We start from the raw sequence: 7,397 nt of genomic DNA, 5'->3' as shown, positions 1-7,397 counted from the left end.
GATTATCCCCAGAGATACAGTACATCTGGCACTTCAACTGTCTTGCGTGTGAAAAAGTAATTGTTTTTGTGACTCCTCCTGTCTCCCTCAAAACATTTTCTCCTTGGATCTTCACAATTCACATAGATCACCCTTTTGAAGTCAAAACGGAGAATTTCTCCCAACAGTGAGATTTTGTCATGCCTTGAACCTTGATCACAGAGGTAAGAGCACCGAATACTAACGAACCACTTGGCTACTTGGATGTTAGATGACAAATGAAAAGGCATTGCATTTTATCTCATCATCGTACTGTTTTACTTTATTTGAGAAAGAGTTCAGCAAAATTGTACAGCGTGGTTTCGTGAGTAAAAATAGTGGAATGATGAGATCAAATCTAATGCCTTTTCCTATGTTCTCTAAATCTCTTGTAGTCTAGTGATTGCACAGTGGATTTGGACTTATAATTATTATTGTTTTGTTATTGCTAGTATCACTAATACTATTTTTGGGCCGGGCCGCTAAAATATAGTCAGATATTAAACCAAAAATGTTGAAGACGACTGGCGTGGAACTGTGCCGCACACGCGCTAACCACTGCGCCGCCGTGCTGCCCTGTGTTAGGTTTTTCCTCCGACAAAAAACATTATTTTTTTTTATTGCCAAGCAGGGACCTATTGTATTATTTAATGACTTCTACTTCATTCATTGTCGAAAATAATTTGAGTAATAAGCAAGATTACATGAACCATCATATAAACTTGAATCCTTTTAAATACTCATAGGTTGCAAAGTTTATATTTATTTTACATAACATGAGGATCAGCTAGATGGGTATGTGTAAATGGCCCTAAAGAATATAGCCAGAGTCTGCCTATTTCTATCTCAGACACACACAGAGGTGCTGAGGCATGCTTTTGCATAATCTCATTTAAATGATTGTAATGCCCTGCTTTCTGGTCTCCCTTAAGAAAACACCGCTAGCTTGCAGCCTTTGCAACATTCATCAGCAATTGTGCTTAGGAAGCCACATTTCAAATCGCTGCTTTTATTATTTTTTCAATGTCTAAACTCACTTGTGCCATCTTATCTGCTTTTATACCAGGCCACTCTGCACTGCTAGGTTGTGTTTAGCAGCCTGATAAGAGAAACAAAGTGATATTTACTTGTGACTCTATCAGTAACCTTAAGATTTTACCAGGCAAAAAATATACATTTAATGTGTATGAAAACCATGAAGGACACTTTTTCCAGGAGTAGTACAGTATTTGTAAAGTAAAAAAAAAAAAAATACACGATTCTTGGTATTTGCTGGTACTTCAATTTTCAATCAAGATAATCTAAAGGGCCATAGAAAACCGCCTTGGGTTGGCATTTGGCCCGTCTACCTTGACTTTGACATATTTGAAGTCGAATTTTCTCATAAAAAAATATTGAATGGAATTGATTTTTCGTGGCAGCCGTGGTTTTAGGGGGTTAGTTTAATATGATGTTCTTTTGTCTTGAATCATTGCTAACTTAGTTTTCGAAGATGTTGGTTTTCTACCCATCCATTATCTGTACCGCTTATCCTCAGTAGGGTGGCGAAGTCTGTTGATATAATAATACATAAAATGAACAGAATTAAATCAATGTTATTTGAAGTTGTTTTTGTAGTAAAATAGATATTGGACAATTTCCGTCCACACACATATCAATTTCACTCAAATAAATCTTGCCAAATGTTGATTTATTTGGAATGAGATTGGTCCATGTCCCAAACTGGCCCGCATACGTTTGTGCGTGCTTGTGCATGCGTGTTCCTTTGTGTGCAGGCCTTGCTAGCAGCCAGCGGGCTTCATACATGCGAGCGTGCCTTCATCCATCTCTGTCGCTTGTTTTTGCTTTCTCCTTTGCCTGGACCATCTCTCATCATTCGGGATTTCAATTCCCGCTCCCCTCCCTCCGCATACACCCTACCTCGTAACCCGTTGGTGGCATCTGCCATCTGTTGCCACCAATGGAAACTATTACGGTTTCGATTTTACGCTTTTTAGCAGCAGGAATAAAACTGGGTGTACGTTTTTTTTATGTATTTTCTTTTGCTTTTGTATATGTTTGCTTCTGATTAGGACAGGGTTATTACTGCTGTTGTTGCCTAATATGTGTTGTTCTGTTGTGAAAGTGTCATTTTTGCATTGTTTTTCTGCTTGTTTTTGTTTATACCCATTTTTATACTGATGAGGGGGTCTCAGGCGAAGCCCCCTAAAACTGCCTGAGTAGCACGCTGACTAGATCAGAAAATACATTAGGGGGTATTGAGATGTTCAAAGAAGTTAGATTTCGGTTTGGCATGTTCTTTACGGGTTGACTGAACCTTTTTCAACTTCTAATAGTTACAAACTGGTCATAAAATAATAATAATAATGACATGCTATGCTCAAAATGCATATCAAACTGCCCTTTGCGCCAATCAGCGACAAAAAAAGAGGTTCAGCTTCAAAAAGGTTGGGGGCCCCTTAGACACTGATTCTTTGTAGGGGTAACTAGAAACACCAAATAAAGCAATGGGTGGCAAGAATCCAAGAACAAAAGTAGGGTGCCTCACCTCCCATCCTGGAAATATACAATTTAAAATTCATTATAGAATTATATTTCATATTTATACATATTTCTCTTTTAAGACCTAATTTTTTTTTAATTTTCTTTATCAAAATTGCTGAATGTTCACATAAAATTCGGAATAGTACAATCGTATTGATAATTACTCAGATAAATGTCTGCAGATGCAGAGTGAGGCACGCAATTCCTTTGCCTCATGGAAGAGAGTGATAGTGAGCCCAAGCATTCTGATTTGGCGTACACATCCACCACGGACATTAAAGTTAGGAATTGTATTAGCTAGCTACTTACAAGTCAAGCCATCCAGTTTTTTTTCTTTGACTTTTTCCATAATGGAGGTTTACCTTGTCTATTGATGCTATTCTTCAAGGGGAGCTGGACATATACATCCCTTATAAGTTAACATATGTTTATTTATGTGCTAGTTTATACTTTGCTTTCTTGTTCTTCCAATAAAATGATGAATGTGATGTAGGTTTATTTATTTGTAAATCTGACTGAGCCTCTTCAGACACAAACCTCAATGTACTTCACTGAGAAGAATAATACGGCAGAAAGAAGAAGAAGACAGTCCTCAAATAATAATAATAATAATAATTTCCTTTGTATTGTCATTCTTTGTAACAATGTACACAGAACGAAATGTCGATACACCTGACCCGTTGTAGCGAGTCGGTGCAGCCGCAGCCAGAGGGCGCCGCCATTATACCAATTAGGTATGTCTCGGTCGAGGCGCGAACCAGCGACCTCCAAATGGGGCTTCAGCGGGCTTTACTTAAGTGGTGGTGGCAGGGAATATCAAATGTATTCCTTATAAACCATTGTGGTGATCTAATGAAAATGGATAAGTATTATAAGAGGTTTGAGAAGACAAGTATGAACCAAATAAATTTAAAGGGGAATTACTACAATTCAAAAGCTGTGTCTAATAAACTATCATTATATTGCTAAAATATATAACAGCTCAAAATGTGAGAGGCTCCTTGCAAAATGTTGGTGCACCAAATAAGTGTTGATTATACCAAAAGAGATGGCAGTGCAATAACGCCATCTAACGGCAACAATGAAAACCGTAGGTAAGAAAATAATCCAGCGTTCCAGTTTTGTGGTTGTTTTCATGCCTTTTGGGATGCTTGCTGTTGTCATTTTCGCCTATCATTTTTGTTTTAACTTAGTTGGCAGAAGAGGAATTGCAGTTTTCTAAAGTATTGCAGTCTGTTTTATTGACTGTGTCTTAACTTTTCTTTTTTTGTCCTTTTTCTCTTTTCTTCTGGTCCTTCTAGTTGATTGTGTCCATATGTAGGTAGCGTTGCTTTGCTTTTAGGTTATTTACTCCCCTGCTTGCACATCTTACTGTTTTTACCGATTATTACATTGAGCCAAGCCTGTCCGTCGTGTGTAGTTTCTTGTCAACGAATAAATGGGATCGACAGACCTTCCACCAATCCAGCTCTACTATTGTTCTTGGATTCTTGCCATTTAAGTTGTTTCGGTTTTTGAGCATCCACAAACCTGTGTTTAACCATTAAAATCATGTTTTGTGTGGTCCTCCAACTTTTTCCTCTGTGCCAAAATAAATGATGGCCTTGATTGTATTAATACAAATACAACAAAATTAGAGAGTTTTTCCTTTCAGTGCAAGTCAAATAAATTAAAAAGGTAAACGTGCAATAAGAAAAACGTTAAAAATCAATATATTCTTGGTACATAATAAGGACGTACATTTCCACAGTGACAGCTGAACAGTACAATGTGCTCATGGACACTGTAGATGGCAGTTCAGGGTGGTAATAGATCTTGGGAAGGAGCTGTTCCTCATTCCTCATTTGTTTTTGCGTCAATGCACATGACGCACCTTCTCGAAAGCAGCAGCACCCTGTCATTGATAAGCTGAGGCACCGCGTGAAGTAGATGTCCATCAGGAAGGGGAGAGGTCAGCAAATGATTTGTTTTTTCTGCTTTCACTGTCTTCTGCATTTTCCTTCTGTCCGCCTCACTGTTTTCCCGTGTCATGTAAAAAAGTAGTATTTCAGCAGGCTCTTGACGGATGTGCGGTAGAAAGCCAGCAACAGCCTTCTGTCTAGATTGTTCCTTTTGAGGACTCTGAAGAAGTAAACATGCTGCTGGGCCTTTTTTTATGATCGTTGTGGTCTTGTCTGTCCAGAGAGACCTTCGTAGATTAGGACCAACAGCAAACTGAATATGTGGACCCTTTTTCACACTCGCAATTGATATAGGGGTTGGTTTCTACTCCTTTTCCCGCTGATGACCACCCTGATCTCGTTCGTTTTATGTGTGTTCAGGGCCAGGTCGTTGATATTGAATGTCGATGCATGTTGAATGTTGAAATGTTGAAAGAGCCATATTGGACCCAATTGGACCATAAAACCCAGGGGAAAAAAGCTTCATATAAGCCTTGTAGAGAAATTGCTTTATATTATATTTATTTGATTCAGAATCTAATTCAGTGGTTACTGATCCAGCCAGCAGTATTCATTAGAAAACGTTAAGAATGTTTGTGTTAGGTTTTTTCTTTGACAAAAAACATAATTTTTTTATTACCAAACAATTTTGAAAAGTGTTAGGTCATCATTTGGGAAAGCTCCAGAGCCACCTGTTGCTGACCCCCGGTATATGCAAATGTACCTTGAGGGTACTCGCTCTGCTTTGTTTGCCATCTTCAATCAGCCCTAGACAGTGGCCATAAAAAAAAACCTGTTCGGGTCATACTTTCATCGTTTGTTTATTATTTCTGCCAATACTGTTCGTCCGGCCAAACTGTAAACTTGAATAGAAGATTGATTCTGCTCACGTTCAGAGTCATAGGTGGCCAAGCAGATCGACAATCCAATTGGAATTCAAGTGTTTGTTATTGGTCTTTTTGCTGGTCTGCACTGGAAACAGTTCTTTAGCTTTCACCCGAAGGCTGAGACGAGTCAGCATCGCTTTTCAAGGATGCTGAATATGCCACATGCGCTATTCAACATTGCAGACGGGAGCGTGGGAGAGACGATTTGTCCACTTGAAGAGCCCCTCCTACTGTATTAGATTTGACTTGTGTTTCCATGACAACAGGGAGAACAGACGCTTTTCAGTGATGCTCCTGCTCTCTTTAAAGCTCACGTTTTTGTTTTGCAACGGCAGCTCTTGTTGTCTAATTTTGTGCTTTTACTTGACATGTTTGTGTGGCCTGGTTTTTCAGGTCCAATGCTACTATATTTATTTTCTAGTTTTCAGCGTTGTTGTTATTGCTATTTCTGTCAACAATACGGTGGTTGTTGTTTTTTTTTAATTATCACTTTGTATTTTAATGGCTGGTACTTCTTTCATCTTCATTGACTCACTTTATAATTTTTCATGTTGTTGATTGTGTTTGGTTTGTTTTTGCCTGTTTGGTGACTGTCATCTCTTTTTCGTCCTCTGCAGTTTTTTTTCCCCTCATGATTTGATTGTATTTTTTTCTATCAATGCATTTATTGTTTAGCACATGGGTTGAGAACATATGGCTCATGAGCCATGCATGGTTCTTTTCATGAGGACATATGGCTCAAAGATAAAACAGAACTAGTTTTTTTTTAGTATAGTGGATGTTTAGACGCATTCTAAGCGATGGGCAAGGCACCGATATGATGCGGCAGGGGTAAACCAGTGAAAGCTGTCGGGCCCTGCTGTTGAACAGAAGAGTGTGTTGTGTGACCCTGACCCGAGTGACATGGCTGATTTCTTGTTTCCTGTTTCATCTGGAGGGACAAAAGCATGACCATCTTGGGTGCTGAGGTGCCCAACTGGTTTGGGCGTTTGGGCATTTGGGTTGGCCATGGTCCAAAAAATGTTGTGTGTGTTTTTTGCTACTTTTTCCCTTTTTTCTATTTTCTTTGTTTTTGTACATGTTTGTCTTGCTGTCGGTCACCCCTCCCGAGGGATATGACCAGGGTTGATCGATAGATAGATAAACAGACAGACAGACGGATGGATGGATGGACAGACGGACAGACGGAATGATTGACGGAAATATGAATCCAACTTTCAGAACAGAATTTAGCTTTTTTTTTTCTCTTCGCAATCGCCCAAAACAAAAGGTTTTGCCTCAGTGATATCGAAACGAGTATCAGTATCGTCACACTGATTTATGAAGAGCGAAATGACACGTTGCATCAAAAAACAACAGCCACCAGATGATGAAGGTGCTGTATCTGAAATCAGATCAGGAGTCTTTTCCTGCCACTGGTATCCATGGAAACCAGTTCTGCTTCCTGTGGGGGAGCAGAGCCCTACCCCGCCCCCCCGAAAAAAATATACGGCGTGGAGAGGGATGGGCGCCACCAGGGTGTTAGCCCACATCACATCACAGGAAATGGTGTCCCGATGACCGAGGTGCTTAAGAGGCCCCTGAACCGAGAGGGGTGTTGTCTTGTCCATGCTTGCTTTGTCATCGTTGTTAATTATTTTTCCTGACATATTTTGCTTTTGTTGCTGTGGGTTTTTATTTATATTTCACTTGTGGTAGGTTCAGGAAACTTCAGGCCACTGCTGTGTTATCTTTAATTATCTGTCTGGATCTAGTTGACCTTAACTGTTATTCATTTATCTACGTTTGTATTTTGTTTTGTAACTACATGGAAAAGAGCCTTGTGATAACGTGATAAAGTTCTAAACTCTGGAAGTCTGAAGTAGGCAGAATTTCAAAATAAAAATCGACAAGGTTGTAACTACTAGTGATAGCCAAATGAGGGCAGCATTTCACAAAGCAGACGTGTACAGTACTGTATTTGGATTTTTCTTTTTTTGGGTGTGCGCTCTCAATCTCAACACATACT

Source organism: Urocampus carinirostris, chromosome 9 (genome assembly GCF_059441175.1).
Source record: "Urocampus carinirostris isolate Australia breed hairy pipefish chromosome 9, RoL_Ucar_1.0, whole genome shotgun sequence".
Classification (NCBI taxonomy): Eukaryota; Metazoa; Chordata; class Actinopteri; order Syngnathiformes; family Syngnathidae; genus Urocampus; species Urocampus carinirostris.
Note: the sequence above shows the minus strand (reverse complement) of the source record.